The sequence below is a fragment of the Suricata suricatta genome, chromosome 8 (assembly GCF_006229205.1).
Source record: "Suricata suricatta isolate VVHF042 chromosome 8, meerkat_22Aug2017_6uvM2_HiC, whole genome shotgun sequence".
Classification (NCBI taxonomy): Eukaryota; Metazoa; Chordata; class Mammalia; order Carnivora; family Herpestidae; genus Suricata; species Suricata suricatta.
In genome coordinates, this window is record NC_043707.1 from 113,053,135 (window position 1) to 113,072,773 (window position 19,639).

The 19,639-nt window shown below is 48.8% G+C and overlaps 1 long non-coding RNA gene across 2 annotated transcripts; it reads right to left on the bottom strand.

The window, feature by feature from the left end:
* Window positions 1–14,649: 14,649 nt before the first annotated feature.
* LOC115300370 lies at window positions 14,650–17,222 on the bottom strand. Of its 2 annotated transcripts, XR_003912622.1 has the most exons (4): window positions 17,134–17,222; window positions 16,911–17,029; window positions 15,602–15,791; window positions 14,650–14,761 (listed from the first exon to the last, which is right to left on the bottom strand). It is a non-coding gene; the product is annotated as an uncharacterized LOC115300370 (long non-coding RNA). The 2 variants fall into 2 exon arrangements; XR_003912623.1 differs by lacking the exon at window positions 16,911–17,029 and having other exon boundaries at window positions 17,134–17,173.
* Window positions 17,223–19,639: the final 2,417 nt, after the last annotated feature.

The following is a 19,639-nucleotide window of genomic DNA, read 5'->3' on the forward strand; positions in this document are numbered from 1 at the left end:
GCCCTAAACACTGGGCACCTGGCCAGCCCCTCAAGGGCAGACATTTCCCCCATCCAATGGGCCTCATCCGTTTACCGATTCATTCATTCAATAAATTTTTCCTGTGTGCTTACCGTATGCCAGGCACTGTTGTAGGGAATAAAGCAATGACTAAAATAGATAACAGTCCTGCTGCTACTGGAGCTTACATTCTAAGGAGAAGTAGAAGTAAGCAAAATACATCAGTAGAATATGGTAAGTCAGACATTATTAAGTTCTCTGGAGTTGGAAAAATGGAGAAGGGGGAGAGGGTGCTGTCTTAAATAGATTAGTTAGGGAATGCTTCATTGGGAAGGTGACAAGTATTTGAACAAAGTCATAACAGAGGTAAAGGGGCAGCCATTCTGCTATTCAGCCACCTCTGGAAGAGCGTTTCAGACAGAAGTAACAATGTGTGAGTTTCCTGTTGGTGCTATTAAAAAGGGATGGGGGGAGCCACATCGTGGCTTAACACATCAGAAATTGATTCTCATATAGTTCTGGAGGCCAGGAGTCTGACGTAAGTCTTCCAGAGCAAGGTGTCAAAAGGCTGGTTCCTTCTGGAGACTCAGGGGAGATTCCACTCCTTTTCTCTTTCGGCTTCCGGCAGCTGCCAGCATGCCTGGGTATTCCTTGGCTCCCGCCCCATCATTGGAGGCTCTGCTTCCATCATCATATGCCTTGCCCTCTCCTCTAGTCAAATCTCCCTCTGCCTCCCTCTTATAAGAACACGTGCAGTTATGTTGGACTCACCTGGAAGAATCCAGAATAATTTCTCCATTTCAACATCGATAACTTCATTATATATGCAAAGCCCCTTCTGCCGTGTAAGGTGACATTCACAGGCTCCAGAAACTAGGATGCACATATCTTTTAAGGGACCATTATTCCACCTATCACAAACAGCAAGTACAAAGGCCCTGAGGCAGTAATGAATGGCTAGAATGGAGAAAAATCAGGATAATGAGGTCAGAGGTGTGGCACAAGGCAGAAGAATCAGAGCTTTTATATTCCTCAGAGTCAGCATTTGCTGCTGTGCTGCTAACCCCCCCCCCCCCCCCCCAAATCTCAGGCTCACCAGAATCTCTCTTCTCGAATGGGCTCAACTCATCTTTCTGGGGATTCCAGATCCTCTGGGACTCAGAATGTTCCTTGACATCTCCCAATCCAGCCGGCAATGGGTGGAGAGAAACAGTGGAAATCTTTCTAGAAACTTCCAGCCCCCCAGACTAGCAGAGGTGGACCCCACTTCTTTCCATTTTCTGGTGGCCCAAGCTAATCCTATGACCCCACCTTCTTGCACAGACAGTAAAAAAACATGGCCTTCTTTGTGCCCAAGAGGAAAATGAAAGATCTGGCAAACACATGGTCTTTCCTTTGTCAGAGCACTCTTGGACATTGTAAGAATTTTGACTTTTACTTGAGGGAGATGGGAACCCTCAGAGAATGTTGAGTGACGTGATCGAACTGAAAATGTTCCTTAAAAACACATACTCATGGAGACATTCCATATCCTAATTGTAGTGGTGGTGAACTTTATATTTGTCAAAACTCATTGGATTGTATGCTTAAAATTAGTGTGTCTTATTGTATGTAAATTATACCTCAATAGAGCTGAGTTTTTTAGGAAAGGATCATATGGACTAGTATTTTGAGAAGAAAATATGGCGGGAGGTACAAGAATAAAACCAGGAAGACTAGTTGGCAGGCTGCTGCAGTACTCCTGGCCCAGTAGCTGTGGAATGACAAGAAGTTGGGCTTGGGGTGTGGTTTTCAGGTAGAAACAATAGGATTTGCTGCCATAACAGATAGAGCAAAAGGGATTAAGGAGGCTTTAGGCTCAGGCTTTGTAGGGCTGCATGGTGGCTCCACTACTAAATGGTAATCTCAGGCAACTATAGTAATACCCCTGAGCCTTAGGTGCCTCCTCTGCAAAATGGGAATAATAATAATAGAAAATGACAACAGAGGTTTGTTAAGCTAAAATGAAATAATGTATGAAAAATCCTGAGCACAGGGCCTGACATAAAGGGAGCACTCCATCCATTTCAATAAAGACAGAAGCCATCCCTAGATTGGATACCCACCAGGAAAGAGATCAATGCTTTACATTCCTTATCTCATGGTGTGATGGCCAAGGGCTGTTCCGCATGTTTGTCTGGCCCCTAGCTGGAGTGGCCAGAACCTGGGCCAGAGTTCCCAGAGCAGACTCCATAAGGGTCCGCCATAGAAGCAACTCCAGAGAGATTCAGGCCTCCTGATGAGGGCGTAATTCATACCAGCCACCCACCAATGAGAGTCTGAGCACTTCCTTATAGGAAAAATAAAATGTGACCACAAACTCTTAGAAAACAAATATTGTGGGGGTTTTTTAATGTCTTTATTTTATTTTGAGAGACAGAGCAGAGAGCGAGCAGGGGAGGGGCAGAGAGAGAGGGAGACACAGAATCTGAAGCAGGCTCCAGGCTCTGAGCTGTCAGCACAAAGCCCGATGCAGGGTTTGAACCCACAGACTGAGATTATGACCTGAGCCGAAGTCGGATGCTTAACCGACTGAGCCACCCAGGCACCCCGTGGTTTGTTGTTTTGTTGGGTTTTTTTTTAACAAAACTATAGGAGACAGTGGGAATGTGTCACTTTGATTACTAGGATGGGGCCCTCCATGTCTCAGCAATCGCTAGATTCTCCAGAAATGGCCACGGAAGAGTCAGCAGTTAACATTTTCAGCACCTGCAGTGTCCCAGGCCCGTAACAAGATGCTTCACAATCACATGCAGCCTCACATGAGCCCCATGTGATAAGTATCAGGACCCCCACTGTCTGGCAAGGACACCAAAGAGCAGAGCAGGTAGGTGACTTGCCGAAGGTGGCACAGCTGGTAGGCTATAGGGGTGAGAGTTGCCATTTTGTGAAGACCAGTAACTTACCCCAGGTGGTGTAATAAAAGGCAGGTGGCATAGTGGTTGGCATAGCACAGACTCTGAAGCTGCACTGCCTGTGGTTACAGCCAGCTCCACCCCTTACCAGCTGCGTGAGCCTGTATGAGCTGCTTAACTCCCCCTGGGCCTCAGTAGCCTTGTATAAAATGGGAATAATAGTAATAATAATTAATAATAATAATAATAATAATATTGGTACCCACATTAAAAGATTGTTGTTAACAGTGAAGAAATTAATATCTGTAAAGAGCTTGGAAAGGCGCCCGGCACATGATAAGAAATAGGTAAGCGTGAACTCATTATTGACTATGGCCAGCCCAGGTGTCAGTGATCAGCCCAGCACAGTGACTAAAGGAACAAGAAGAGAATCAGAAGGTTTCTAATTAGACAAGCCTAAAATCGGTGTTGGCAAATCATGACCTGCACTGGCCCCCCACCTGTTTTGGTAAATAAAGTTTTATTGGAACACAACCACGCTCACTCCTTTGCATACTGCCTTTGACTGCGTTTGTTCTCCAACAGTACAGGTGAGTCGCAGGGACAGAGACCATATGGCCTGCAAAGCCTAAAGTAATTACTTTCTGAGCCTTCGTAGCAAAAGTCTGCTGGCCCATCTAGAAGATAGCTAATATAATTCCTTATCCTCTAAATCCTGGAGATGATCAAACACCTCCCAGAATGGGGCATTCTCTTCCTCCTAAGGCAGCCCAGACATTTTTCAGATAACTCTCATGCTTGGAAGGGTTTTCCTGAAACTGGTGTAGTCAGTCTCTCTATAACTTAAAATCACAGAGCATTTCAGGGTCCAGCCTCTCACAGGGAGAGCAAAAGGCTTACCCAAAGTACCCAGGACCAGGCAGGAGAGCCACAATTCCAACTCACTTCTTTGCATCTGTTGTCTCTCCTGTTAGACTAGAGATTCCTCACCTCAGAGTCAAGTCTGGAAACCAAAGTTAAATTACGTTCAATGCACTTTGTCTCCCAAGACCAAGAGGTATGAGCTATATTTGCAGAAAACATTTACCCTCGAAACTGTTTTCCATTTACAGTTTCAGTGGTCATCGGAGTAAAATCTCTATTGGTAAAACTAACCTCTCAAGAAGGACTCATTTAAAAAAATGAAATAAAAGACATTCTCTAAAAAGGTAGATAGGACAGATAGAGTCATTAAGACCTAGGAAGGAGGGGTCAGACAGACCTGGCTTTCAATCCTAGCTCCACCACACAATAAACATGAGCCTGTGGGTAATTATCTTCCATAAGCCTGGTGTTTTCATCTGTAAATGGGGATCACAGAGTGCCCATCTCACAGGATTCACCGGACAACACCAGTCAAGCATTTAGCACGCATCTGCTCGATTAGTATTTGCTATCATGACTGAAAATGTGCTCTCTGACTCTCTCTGTTGCCTTCTTTCCTTCTGCTTTCGTTCCCTTCCCCAAGTTGGCATAAAAATTATTTTCCGTTTCCTCGCCTCCAATTAGATATTGATTAGAGTATCTGATTGAGAATGAGCACTTAATAAAAGTAAATAAGTTCTGACATTTTATTTTTACTCTTGAATAAAAATGCTCACCATCCTCCTGAAAATGAGCCGTCACATTTTATTTAACAGCAGAAAAGATTTGTACATTTGGCCCTGCAGGAGCTGAGGAATCTATTTTCATTATAACAAACATTGATTTTGCATTAAAAAGTCTCATTATTTGAGATAATGACTGCTGGGCTCCTTAGTTATTCTTTTGGTTCCTAAATCATTAAAAGTCTAACATTTAAAGACCAAGTGGGACTTGCAGTGGCTCCCAAATTATCCTCGATGAGTCATTCCTTCTGTGCCCTCATCACGGACAAGATTCAAGATCGGCAGAGAGGTGGGCAAGCACCTGGCTAATCCAGTTCTTTCTCTTGTAGTTCCAGAATGCCAAATTCCAATTCTGACTGGGTTTCTTTAAAATCTGTTTACAAAATAAAAAGAGGAAGGAGAAAAAAAAAAAACCCTCTCTGGTCTTCATGTTCATGTTCAATCTTTGAACAAATCTTAATCCTACAGGAGCTGGAGAGAAGGAAGAGTGGCTGTCTCCAGGAGTGGGAGCTGATGGCACATGGGGTGGCCATGGTGCTGGCAGAGGTTTGCGATAGGCCTACCTTCCACCAGCAGCAGGATAAATTATTGACTCCAAGAATATTCCCTAGTGGATGGTTTTCCACAGTTATACTCTCTGATCCTGGGCATTTATGCTGCCCAAGACCCGGCCGGACACCTCATTGGCAAGCCACGTGTGTCACAACTGAGTTTTGCAGAATTTCAACCACATGCACCGATTTGGATAATGTATTCTTTCAGAAGCCAGGGCTGAGCTTTAAACAAAGCATAATCCTGCCTGCATATCAATTTCCCCAGGACTGTGAGGAGGGAAAGGAAAAAACCCAGAGCCACGATGCTTTCGGCAGGCAGCATTTCCATCTGGGGCTTAGCAGTGGGGACGGCCAAACAGTATTCACAGTCTCCAGGTTCATTAACAGGAGCACGAGGAAGGAAGGGGGGAGGGTGGGGGCAAATCATAAAATATGAAAGGACTTCCCTGGAAATTGGCATCAATGTGATTTATTCAATCCAGGCCCAAGCTCAACTATTTGAAAATAATTGAATAGTTGATACCCACTCTACTTGCAAGTGATAGGAACATGGGCTGGGGGGTGTAATGAAGGGGGGGCTGGAAGGAATTTGAGGTGTCCCAGACCTCAGCCTGCCCAGCCTTCTGGAACAGGAGAAAGAACTCTCCCTGGACCCCGCCCCGAACCACCAGTCACTTCTTCTGGGATGTTCCTTCTTATTCCACTCCCGTCCACCCAGATGCACATTTCTCTAGACTCATAACCACCACATGTAGACCGGTTTTATATTCTACCATTTGTGTTTGGCGTTGCGTTGTAAACATTTTCTCTTTGTAGAAATTATCGGTTTTTTTCAAAAATTACATAAGCAATGCATGCTCATGGTAAGAAATTAGAACAATTCAGAAATATATGATGTTGAAAAGGAAACATTTTCTCCCCACACTTTGACACCCATCATCCTCTAAGACTGACACTATTAACCAACTAAGGCATGTCCTTGTAGATACTTTTCTTTATCTATAAGAATGCACTCATACATCTCTACATACTCTTTAAAACTTCTTTACAAAATGTATGTGTGTATATATATATATACACACACACCCTGTTTTGCAACTCTTTCACTTAACAATGTTGTATACATATTTCCACGCCAGTACATACAGAGACCTGCTTCTATCTTTTCCACAACTATATACATCCCATTGCTTATTTTACTCATTCCTCCATTGCCAGGCAATTAGGGTATTTCCAATGTTTATTGCAAGTAGTGCTACACTGACATCATACATATATATTCGTACATCTGTGCAAACATTTCTGCAGAGTTGATTCCCAGAAGCTAGCTTATGGGATCTTAGCAGGTGACCTAGAACGTTCTCCATATTGTTCTGGGCCATCTCCACTACCACTTTTCATATTTGCACATCCACCTTTTGAATCCAACTTAGCCAACTCACATAGCAGAAGAACAAACAAACAAAAAATCTGTTTAAAGCTATCCTGTCAGCAAATGCCCTTGTGTAGAGAAAGGGAAATAATTTGGTGAAGGAAGAAGGCACGGTCTGGAAAGAGCTAGTGAAGCCAACAGAGAGTTGAACTTTGCATGGAATTTGGGGTTGCCCGAAGGATCGGGGAGAGACAGGGGGGATGGGGAGTTTGTGGAGAAGAGGAATGGCAGCCGTGTGGCAGCAGACTTAGGGCCCCATCACCTCCAGAGTGCGGTTTGTGCTGTGCAGTGATCAGTGGTGGAGGTTTAACAGCCCACTGATTCATTTTCCCATTTCCTGAGTTCAGGGGTTCCTACGCTGGAGTGAGCTGGATCCAGGGTACCAGTAAGTGCCCCAAGCTTATCCTGTAAACCAATGATAAAAGCCTGCACCCCACAATGGCCTGGGGCCAGTGGGCAGACTCTGCAGGAGCAGAGGCAACCGAGCAGGACCTGCCTTGATGAAGCCATCAAGTGCGGAGGGTGCTGCAGGGTCCATGAGCAGGTCAGGAAACCAGGTGCAATAGACTGAGAACAAAGATGTTAAGCACCCCCTTGGGGATCCATGGGCTTACTTCAGAGACTTGACTTACCTTTTGCAGATGTGAAAGAATGACCTCAAAAGGCTGGAGGCCGTGGGGATGCCTGGTGCCTTGCTTGGGTTACTACTTGCTGCTTCCGCTAACGCTGGGAGAACACCTTTAGCATGCATTCGAGGCTCTGCACACTAGTCCTGGCTCCTCGGCACCACACCCCGTCCCCAGCCCCACACACACCGCACCCCAGGCTCTTTCCCTCCACCTGGGCTCATCACAGCCATATCCCTTCTCAAGGCCTGATTGACACACTTCTTCCACTACAATCCTTCACCGGTGGGTGTGTCTCCTCCTTCCCCAGAGCCCCACAACCTTTTGTGGAAGCAGCTTCCAGAGCATAAACCACCCCCGCCAACTGTTTCTCCACAGGCTGGAGGGCTCCCTGGAAGAAGACAGCTGGACTTAACCATCTCCCGGCATGCAGCACAGTGTTTCCCGCAGAGGCGCCACTTGGTCACTACCTAAGAAGTCCATTGGAGCCCCTGAGCCCTGCCCCAGCCTCTGACAAGGTGATAGTCACCTGAAGGTAGAAAAGAATTGTCCCTGGGGTGCCTGGGTGACTTAGTTGAGTGGCTGACTCTTGATTTCAGCTGAAGTCATGATCAGGGTCGTGGGATCAAGTCCCACGTCAGGCTCCGCAAGTGGAGCCTGCTTAAGATTCTCTCTCCCTCTGCCCCTCTCCCCTGCTGATTCCCTCTCCCTCTCTCTCTCTCTCTCTCTCTCTCTCTTTCTCAAAATAAAAATAAAAATGAATTATCCCCATTGCACAAGCAGAGAAACCAAGGCACAGAGAGACTGGGCATCTTGCTCTGGTTCCCAGGAAAGCTAGGGCTCAGATCTACCCATTTCTACTATCATAGGGGAGAGGCATCTACAAGCTGATCTCTCATCAGAGGCCTCAGAGGCCTAGGGTCTGCAGATTGATTTCAAGGGGGCCTCATGTCCATGTGCCCAAAAAGAAAGAGGAGGAAATTCCTTCCTCTATGCCTCTTTTCTTGTTTGCTTTTTGTTTGTGTTTGTGTGTTTGTGTGTGTGTACATATGTGTGCGTGTGTGTGTGTGTGTGTGTGTGTGTGTGTGTGTGAGAAAAGAAGAAGCATTAACGGATCCATCCTCTTATAGATGAAGAACCTGAGACTCAAGAGAGAGACAGGTACATGGTCAAAGTCATAGAGCAAGGAAGGGCTTTTGTGGTGTGGCAACATAGCAAAGCTGGAACTACACTTCCCAGAATTCCTTTCCCCACAGGGTTCTGGGTCAGGAGTGGCCTCAAGGGACATCTGCAAGAGATCTGGAAGGTGTCAGCACTCACGTCCACCTTGAATTAGGCAGTGCCCTGGCTCCTGCATTTGCTGGCCGCCTGCTGGCCACCTTGTTGGCCTGGGCTGGCAGCCAGACGTGGGTCAACTCCATACCCCATGGGATTTCCTCCTTTAGGTTCACAGAACTCTGTGCCAGGTTGTGTGCAGCACAACCATGAAGCGGGCCAGTTCCTCTGCAGAGCCCTCATGGCATCAGCTGGAGGCTTGGAGGCAGAGGGACACCAACCAGGTCCCAGCAAGAGATGGAAGTAGGCCTCAATGTGTCCTCCTTATGGCTCCCAAATCACCCTTTGAGGTTCAAGTTCACCCTTGCTCACCTCCACTTTGTGTGCAGTTTCCCTTCCCCACTGCCAGCCCTATCGACCCCAGGCCCAGAGCAAACACATGGGTACAGAATGATGTCACCGCCCGCCAGCTCCCATGGTCACAGGAGGCTTCATCCCCTGGAGAAAGCTCTCAGACCACTGACGGCAACTCTACTTCTCTGATGGGGCCCTGACTCATACAGTGAGCTTGCTGCAGAGCTGAGAACCTACAGTCCTGCCCCATTCCTGGTTCCTTGCCGCTCTCAGGAGCCAGAGGGACAGCCTGAGCCCCAGGCCCCAGGCCCTGCCCTGTGAGATCACTGCCTCCATCCACATGGCTAAGTGTCTTAGAGCTTTCCCCAGGCTGATGGCCGAGGGAGAGTCCTGTGTCTGACCCATCCCCCAAACGAGCCACATTGTCCCTGACAGGCTCCAGGGACACCCAGTCCTCCCTAGTCTCCTCAAACAGCCCTCAGAGGATGAGAGGACAGACGCTTTGCCTTGGTCCCTTATCCTCCCACCACGAGGACAACCCCTTTGAAGGCTATTTATTTCTCCTGGTCCCCAGGTCTATAACCGCTGAGCTGCCTCAGATGCCTCCTGTCCCCAGGGCTCTATTAATCAGACAGTAAAGATGTCACACTACCAGCTTGGGCCATTGCCCAAGCAAGCCCTGGGCTGGCCCTTCCTCCTGCATGCTGAGCTGGAACTTATTAGCGCTCACGGGGCCAGCACCCCCACCATCTGCATCAGGACAGAATTTCTCCACACTGTGGCACCAAGCGCGGGACCTCAGGAGCAGTTGCTCTCTCCTTTCCTCAGCAGTCCCTTCCTTCCTCGGGAAGGTCCCTGGGCTACCTGGACTCTTCTTTTTCAGAAGCTGATTCTGAGGAAGAAAGTCATAGTGAAGCGATGGAAACAAACAGATCTGGATTCAAGTTCCTCTATGGCTACTTACCAGCTGTGGGACCCAGGGAAAGTTACATAACTTCTCTGAGCCTTAGATGCCTTGTCTGTAAAATTAGGATATTAATCTAATGTCCACATCAGCCCATTACAATGTACTTTGCAGGTGGAAGCCATTATTATTATTATTATTATTATTATTATTATTGCTATTGTTTTTATCATTACAGCCACAAAACTGTATGATCCGTAAGGACAGGAACTGTATCTGACTTGCTCTCTCCACTGACTCGAAGTGCAGAACTCATGTTAGCACTCAACACCTATTTGTCAAACGAATGAATGAATAAATATTTATTGGTTCAGCACGGCATTACATCATGCATAAAATACAAAGGGCTATGGAACACATGGAGGTTAAGGCAGGTAAGTTTCTGTTAGAACCACTTTCATCACATTTAGCCATCTGTGTTCTCTTTGAAGTTTTTCTTTGACTACCACCTGCTAACTGCTGCCCCACACAGACTGCCTTGGAATTTTCCCAAGGGATAAAGACTTCCATGCCAGCCAGGGTGCAGACTCAAATAACACCTCCAAGAGCTGCACCCACAGTTAAGGCACCTCTGACCCATAGTACAGCTCTTCACAGCAGAATGCAAACAGGGTCTGGCCCAGCCCAATTACAAGGCAAATCCTATTAATATCTTCCATTTAACAGATGAGGAAACTGAGGCACAGAAGGACATAGGTAACTTGCTCAAATTCTCATGGCTAGAAAGTGCTGAAAATAGAATTCAAACTCACCTAATGCCTCTCATGTGCTCTCTAAGGTAGATATTAATATCTTCACGTACAAATAAAGAGACTGAGGCTCAGAGAGGGGTAGTAACTTGTCCAAAGCTACATTACTAGTATTGTGAGTTTATATCTTATGTGGGCATCAGGTTCTAACACTGGCGCATAGGCAAAGGTTGCACAATTCAAATTGCCCTTGAGATCTCTTCAATGGTCCACAAGGTTTTCTTTCTGTATATTTCAGTAGAGTAAGCATTACACAACCATTCTACAGTTTGCGAACTGGCAAGCTAGACTGAAAGAAGGACCAGAAGGAAAGTTCGTGTGAAGGTGTCAGGACGTCAGATCATCAAACTGTCTAGCCAGTTAGACATGCTCGCTCCCCCAAGGTCACCTTTCCGTGGCCCAGCCGAGACTCCAGCCCAGTCCTTCTAGGGCAGAAGCCACGCCCCGCAAGGTGTGGTCTCCCACGTGGCCAGCGGGAGGCTTCTCCTCCAGGGTAGTGAGGCCCGGGCGGGCTAGGTGTGTGGATTGATGGCGAGTTCCCCACATCCTGTAACCCCCTCCCTGCCAGGCATGTGCCCGCAGCTCTGGATGCCGGCAGGGAGGCGGCTAGACGCTAATTTACACTTGTTTAACTACAGCTGCCGCCCTCCTGCCTTGTGTCTATCCGCCATTTATTGCGCTTTCCAAAGCCCTGCCCGGCACTCAGGGGCATTTCCTGCCTGCGCTAATGGAGGAGAATAGACGCATTATATGTGAATAATGGATTATGATGATACAATTTGGGTCTCTTAGCTCTCACCGAGCCTAGGCTGGCCTTGCATTATTGATAACTTACACACACCTTCCCGAGCGTGTTTATGTAAATATTTAATAGGGAAAGCAAGTTAACCCATTGGTCTCAGCCATTTCCAGAGGGTTGGAATGAAAGACTGTGAGGGCAACTGGGCACCCTCACCCCTCACCCGGCAGCAGGAAGAGATGAGAAGTCAGGCCCCTTCAGAAAAGCCAGAAAGTTCCCAAGATGCTCATTTGGTGGCAAGAAGTCTATGACCTCAAGCCGGGTTCGGTTTTCCAAGGACCAAGACAGAGGGTAGGTCTGCCTCACCATGGGAGAGCCACCTGAGGTCAGGGAGACAAGAGGCCCCATAGGCAGAGCAAGACAGGAATGTTGGCGGACATGCTCAGATTAAGGGAGTGAGGGTTTCCCCACTGAACAGGACAATTGTTCTCCATTTTACAAGGCTGATCTCCTATTTTTCACATGGCTTCACATTCCATTTCCTGTTGGAAGACAACGCTTAAGACTGCTTGGGTTTCAGCCTAGACTTTACCTCTGCAAGCTGGACAGAGTTACTCAATCTTCCAGTGCTCCAGTTGTCACATCTGTAAAGTGGGGAAGTAATGCGCTGTCTCATAGGCACTCTTCCGTTGCCTTCCGAATTCAATGAGATGACATGTCTGAGGTGGCATGGACAGTGCTCAGTACACAGTAAGAGCTCAATACTATCCTGTGATTGTAGAGCAGTGATTTTAAGACACATATGTTTTCACATGGGCCTTAAAATAAATGCCATGGTGCATGTTAATTGATAGTTTTCTTAGAAGTATGGAAAATAGTTATACCTCTTAGACTTTGTTTGAAGGGGATCATTCTGGCTGCCGTGTGGAGCATAGAGCATAGGGGCCAAGTTCCGGAGGATGGACACCAATTAGGACCTTGTTGGAAACAATCAGGCAAGACAAGATGGCGCCTTGCCCTGGGGCGAGACCAGAGGAGGTGGAGAGACGTGGTCATTGGCTTCTTACAGAGGTGGAAGGTGGAGCTGACCAGATTTCCTGACAGTTTAGGCATTTGATGTGAAGGAAAGAGCAGAATCAAGATGACTGCAGTGTATCATCATCAACTGGAAGGACAGAGTTGCCATTAACCAAAGTGGGAAGACTGGGGGAGGGGCAGGTTTGCAAAAGGAAGCTCAAGCATTCTGTCTGGGATGTGTTATCAGACATATTACATTCCAGACATCTATTAGACATCCTGGGGGAGAGTTTGAATGGGCAACTTGATAAGGAGTCTAGATTTTAAAGGAGAGTCCAAGATGGACTTACAAATGTAAGAGTCATTAGCATGCAGACGGAAGAGACCACAGGGGAGAGGGTGTGGAGATAAAAAGAGACACCAAGGCCTGACCCCAGGGCGATGCCCTGAGTACAGGTGGGAAAGGAAGGGGAGCCAGCAAAGGAGGCAGAGGAGAAGTGGCCTGTGGGAGGAGAGGAAAATTCATGTGTTGAAATGTCAGTGCATTGGAGTTGTCATAAACAATTGTAATAAAATAACTACCATTAACTGAACACTTACTCTGTGTTAGACAGGCACATATGGTTTCCTCCTTGATCCTGAGATTTAGGAATTCTCATCCCCGTTTTACACATAAAGAAACTGAGGACTAGAAAGTTTAAGCTGACCAAGGCTTCATGGTTAATAATTGCATAGCAGCAATAAACCAAAGCTTTGGCTTGCAACTAACATTTACTGACCACCTACCAAGATCAGGGTGCCTTTATAGACATTATTTTATTTAATACTCTTGACACCCCTGTGCCTAAAGTAGAGGTCATCTCCACCCATTTTACAGATGTGAAGACTGAGTCTTAGAGAGTTGTTCAGTGACCTACTCAAAATTACCCACAGAAGAAATGACTGATGGGGATTTGAATCCTGGTCTCCTGCCTTCCTTTAGACATGTGGGATCCTCCCAAGTCTGCATTTGGAGAATGGAATTGGACTGAGGGGTTAATTATGGCTTCTCAGCTTAAAGTCCTCGGCGTCTTCCAGGGACCAGATGTCAGGCTGGTGCCATAGGGCCCTCCGCTGAGTTTTAGGCTGAGAGCAGGGAGGGGTTTCCATTACCAAAGCCCGGTCTGGGTGCTCCCAGGGAGTCCCCCTCCTCCCCGCCTGCCCAGCATCTGCCCTCCGCCAGCCCCTGCCTGGCTGCCAGATGTGCCAGCTGTGGCTCCTCTCCATGGAGAGCCTCATTTATTAATTAACGTGGACGCCAAGGGGGCAACTTCTCAGGCCCAGCCTCAGAGCAGATCTTGGCACATTTTTCAGACTTTGTTTAATAATTTATCATCTTTTAATCATAAAAATAATTAGCACAAGAGTGATAATCTGTGCTCTGCCGAGAGCAGACTGGAGGAGGAGTTTTCAGACCATGCCAGAGCTCAGAGAACAGAGCTTTGGCAGAGAGAGGAAGGGACAGGCTGGTTCAGAGCCTGTTGTCCACTCCAGAGCTGGCTTCTGGGAGTCAAGGTGTCAAAGATGCCACCTGGCTCTGGGAGGAACTCAGGGACCCACACTGCTTTCCTGAGGACTTTAGGCTCCTGCTCCTGTCTAGCCTGACTCACTAGCTAACCTTCTAGGAAGTTCCTTCTCCTCTCTGGGTCTTACTTAATTTTTCCATCTGTAAAATGGGAATTAGATTAGATGATTCCTTTTTCCAAGTTGCTACAATCCAATAAGGCAGAGAAATTATAAAAGCAGCTAAGAGAGTGAGCTGGAGAGCTCGCGAGAGCCACGGAGCCTTCCATGATTCCCCAGACACAGGGTGCTCTCTCTTCTGCATCCCCAAGCTGCTCCCAGAGCCCCGGAAAAGAGCATGAGCTGCGTGGCCTGGAACAAGTACCTTTCCCTCTCTGAGTTTACCCATTTGAAAAGTGGGAGTGATATTCATGTCTCTATGGTCTCCCAGAGAGGATTGAAGGGAAGGTGGGACAGGATTAGCCCTTGGAGACGTTGACCCCATTCTGCCATTCTTTGTTCAAACTGCTGGTTCTGGTGGCAGAACAGGGATGTCCTTGTCCTCTGTGCCTGAGATCCCTGATAGCGAATGAAAGGCCAAGTGTCCTACTGACTCTGGGGACCTATGCAAGCAGACACATCCTTCTCCAGGGTGACTACAGTCTGGTGGATCTGGGAAAGGCCACAACCGTTCAAGAAGGCAATTCTGCTTTTTCTCATGGGGCTCTGCACCAGCCCCAAGTGCTTAGCCTCCAAGTGCCTCAGTGTCTTCATTTATAAAATGGGGGACCTGCTTGAGCTGAGGACACCAGAAGCAGATCGTGAGATGAGAATTCAAGAGCAAGATGTTTATTTGGGAAGAGATCCAGAAGCTCAAGCGAGGAGTCCAGAGATGACACAGGGAAGTGGAGATGGCCATCAAAGGTTGGTCAGCGAGAAGGTGACCTTTGTGGGCCACCAAGCTCAGTCCTGCTGGGGACATCTTGGGGGTCAGCACACTACAGCCCATAGGCCAAGTCAAGCCCGACTGCTGTAAGTACTGTAAATAGACTTTTAGTGAGAGGCATACAGCCAGGCCCATTCATGTATGTGTTGTCTGTGATCACTTTTTTGCAACAACAGAATTGAATCGTTGCCACAGCGACCATGTGGTCCTCAAAGCCTAAAATATTTATTCCCTGGTCCTTTGCAGAAAAGGTTTGGTGGCCCCTGGTCCTCGACACAGTACAGAACTCACCTCATAACTGCCTCCTTGAAGGAGAGGAAGCTGGGCTCTTTATCCATAACCACCAGGCCCTTGTGACTACCCCTGGGGGCCCTAACAACCCCACCCCAGTCCCCCTACACACACAGCTCTGGGGCAGCACACTCCTGCGGCCAGAGGGAACCCCCCACCTTGTAGAGTCATGGTTGAGGGGTGATCGGACCGGGGCACCTAGGGCATCTGTCCCAACATCTCACTCAGCCATGACCAGGACTAGATAAGGGAACACCAGGTTACCAGGAATAGAGAGTGTCCCTCAATATTAGGCAACTTTGATCATCACTACCAGTCCCTAACCAAAGTCATTCCTGGCTTGTTCCAAAACAAACAGCCTCTACCTGCTCTCCACTCACCCCGCCCCCGCCCCAGGCCTCTGCCTGGCTCACTTTCTGGGGCGCTACTAATTTCTGAGCACAGGGTCACTCTGGTGTTTGGGGGGAGAGTTCCTGCCGCCACCCAGTTCTAACTATCTGGTCAAAACTGCACCAGCACTGACCCCTCCCCCAGCCTTGACCCTGCCTTTCCTGCTTCTTCCCCAAGACCACCTGTTCCTCCCGCCTCCTCAGACCCTGTAAGGCCATACACTTGGACATTCTCCTCAGGACTGGGTTTGAGGCCAGCCCTAGGGGTTGCTCCTGCTCTTGGTCTTGGCTGCTCTTGCTCTCCTGTGCCCTCCAGAGGCTGTCCGTTCTAGTTGGACCCCATCCTTCTGGGCAGTTGGCTCTGGGCTCCTTTCTGAGAAGGACATAACCAAGTGAGGATAGTTGAAATGATCAAGTCCCCACAGGGGACTGGGATCAGGGCTTAGTCTAGGTTCTGGTTCAGGATTCAGTCTGAGGCTGGAGTCAAGGAAAAGCCTGGGGTCAGTATCATGGCCATAAAGGTCCAAGGTCCGGGGGTCAGCGTAAGCTCAGAGCCCAGCACACCCATCTGGTTTATCTAACAATCCAGCCCCCGCCTCAGCACCTGCCCCCTGACTCAGCATCCTGGCCACCTCCGGAGGCCTCCAGCCCTTCCCCTCCCTGCTGGGGCGCCTGCATTCCTGTTCATGTGTACACCCTCCTGCCCAGGCGGCGAGGATCCCCAGGTCCATCTGTCTGCTGAGCTGTCGTGGGAACCGAGCTCAGCAAATGGGCCCGAGCCTGTCTCCCTCCGGAGCCTGCCTCCAGACTGTTGGCGTTCACGGCTCTGCCTCGCAGCCTCCGAGCTGGGCTCGCGCTGCCGAGTCCAAACGCCGTCCACTGCTCAGTTCCAGCCAGCCACCAAGCACTCCCCAGATGGGCAGGGACCGCACCATGCCTGCCTGCCTCCTGCGACAGGCACTGCTCGCTCCCTGCCAGGGACCCAGGGGAGGTGCCCACTCCCCAGACACACAGCCCTGGCGGCCAGGCAGGGCCAGTGAAGGGCAGGAAACCCACCGTCACCAGCTCCAGGGCCCTGAGCATCATCTCCAGCTCTGCCCCTGGCCCTGGTGAGACCTGAGCCTTTTCCCCCGACACATGCCCGATAGTCTCCTTCTTCTGACCATCGAGCTGCCCAGAGGACTTGGGGGACCCCAGGCAAGTCACGGTCAGTATGCACCCCCAAGGGCATCTGAGAAGCTCCAGGCAACATGGGGTTTCAGAATTAGGTAGACTGAGTTTGAATCTCAGCAGTCCAAGCTCAAGATGTGTGAACTTAGAGAAGTTAGTCTGTGCCTCAGTTTCCTCATTTATAAATGGGCATGATAACCCCTGCCTTATATTACAGGCTGTATGAGGGTTAATAAATTAAAAGGTGTCAAACCCCTGGCATAGGAAAGGAGCTTGTGGGGACATCCACCAAATGTGCCTGCTCAGCGCCCTCCACCCTGACCTCTTTTAGCCAGAGCAACCGTCTTCCTATCCTGAGCCGGCTCTTCTCCATAGCAGGTGGGTCTGGGGGGGCTGACCCTTCCTGATACTGGGCCCCCATGGCCAGAGAGCAGGCACAAGCTGTCTCACAGATAAAAACAGAACAGAGAGAGGTCAAGAGAATCTGGAATCCCTGGACCAGACCCCACCCTGAACCACCCAGTCAGAGTCAGCAAATCCCTTACAGCTGAAGCTGCTGGACTTGGACTTCTGTCCCTAGATACAAGGTTCAGAAATAGAGTAAGCACAGGTCATGGTCAAGAGCCTTGGCCCAGGGGCACCTGGATGGTTCAGTCAGTTGAGCATCTGACTTCGGCTGAGGTCATAATCTCACAGTCTGTGAGTTCAAGCCCTGCATCAGGCCCTGTGCTGACAGCTCAGAGGCTGGAGCCTGCTTCAGATTCTGTGTTTCCCTCTCTCTCTCCCCCTCCCTTGCTCACACTCTGGCTCTCTCTCCCTCAAAAATAAATAACATTAAAAAAAAAAAAAAAAGAGCCTTGGCCTCAAGTCAGCCTACTGGGGTTCAAATCCCAGCTCTGCTGCTTATTAGCTGAATCCCCTCAGGCAAGTTACCCTACCCCATGGTGTGTCAGTTTCTTCATCTGTAAAATGGGGATGATACTGGCACCCACCTCAGGGCTGGTGTAACGGTTCAGTTAATGAATTTATGTAAAACATGCAAAACAATTCCCAGCACACAGTGAACCCTGTAAGTATTTGCTTAGTATATCATTATGTAACTGCCTGCTCTGCCCCTCTCTTCTCCAGTCGGTAGGACAGAATCAAATACTCAACAAATATGGAGTCCCTAGGACTGGTGACTGTAGCTGATGAGGGCTGTCCTCTGGAGACTCACTTCCATTGAGCGTGGGTGGCCCAAGGCTGCTGCTCCGGGAACACCAAAGTGAAGATGTACCCACAACACCCACTTAGCACCCACTATGCAATGAGCTGCCCTTCCAAGAAGCCTGTCAGGGTGGTCGGCCAGGGCTTGGGCCAGGGGTCCCAACCCAGGTTTGGTCCACTGAATCGTCTGAGGCTGGAGAAATCTCTCTAAGCAACCAGGGCCTCTGGGGCCTACTAACCAGGCTCCAAGAACCCACTCACTCATCACCCCCAAACCTGATATCCCCAGCTTTCACTCAGGACCCCGGAGAACACATCTGTGAACACATAGAGGAGGTAATACAAAGGTCTACGGGAGAAGAGGGTGTAGACTGCAGGGATGAGCAGTAGAAAAATCTTGGATGGACTCCTAAGACGGAAACTGACTTTGTGGTCAAGACAGAAACAGAAAGAGAAGAGGAAAGAGGGAAAGTAGGTAAGAATGTTACGTGCGCATAATTAAGTACCCCAGTTTAGGCCGTGTCAAGAGAAGGTGTCTTGCCTCTGATGGAGACTTGGCTGGGTGGACAGGAGACTGGGGTCAGAGAGTCAGGGGCTTGGTGGAGAGCCGGACAGCTCAGCCTAAGCCACTCAGGAAGCAGATGGGCTCAGCCCAGTGGCCGGGGAGAGATTGGTCTGACAGGTTGAGAACACCCTGGAAATGTCAGGCTCTGCACACCATTGCCAACTTAGTATGGGCACCAGTCCCAGCTTTTGGTTATTTAAACTTCATGATAGGATTTTGTGGGGATAACGCTTACTAATGGCTAACATTTGTAGCATAGGGAGAGGCCATATGGCATAGTGCTAAAGGATGAGGGCTGTACGCAGACTGCCTAGTTTGACCTCAGTTTCACTAGTCAGTGGTTGAGCCCATCTTGAACAAAGTGCTTCCCCTGTGTGCCTCAGTGTCCTCATCTATAAAAGGAGAATGATGAAGTAATAGCACCCACCTCCCAGAGCTGACAGAATGACAGGAGTCGTTATGTGGAAGGTCTTAGAACAGAACCTGGCTCCTAGACTGTGCTCAGCAAATGTATATTACTTATTGTTGAGCACTTACTATAAATCAGCTTCTGCATTCAGCACTTTATTTGCATCATCTAACCTAATTCTCACAACAATCTAGGAGGTAGGTGCTTTTATAGCCTCATTTTACTAATGAGAAAACTGAGGCACAGAGCCAATGACTTTGCCTGAATCCCCACAGCTTTTAAAGGGTTGAGCAGGAATTCCAACTCAGGATTGTTTGATTCCACCATTTCTCAACAAGGGGGTCCAAAGCACTAATGGGGCCACACAGAGAATGAGGCGTCAGGCAGAGTGTGCACAGAGAGCCACAGGGGCACTGGTGAGGTGTAGCCCTCATGCCCCATCTAGAGGGAGCAGCCCACTCAGCTCCCCTCAGGGACTCAAAGGCTAAGAGTGGCAGCCCTGCCCCAAGTCCCCTGGCAATGAGCCTGGAGCCAAACACCCTGAGAGAGACCAGTGAGACCAACCTTCCATGCCCAGGACCTGAGGCAATGGTCAAAACATGAGTTCTTGGGCCCTTAGCCTTCCTGCACGCATCAACCACATAATGCTGTTCTTCCTTGTTTTTGCTCTGCTCACCCACTCAGCCCCCACACTCTGCCTGGTGCTGACAGTGCAGAGAACCTTCTCTACACTGGTGTCCTGAGGATACCACTTCCCTTGCAGCTCTCTCAAGAGGTTGCTGTTTGCACTCTCACACCCTAAGGATGGGAGAGCGGCTAGAATGTCTGTCCTCTCCATTGCTATTCAAGGCCACTTCTTCTTTTCTCCTGT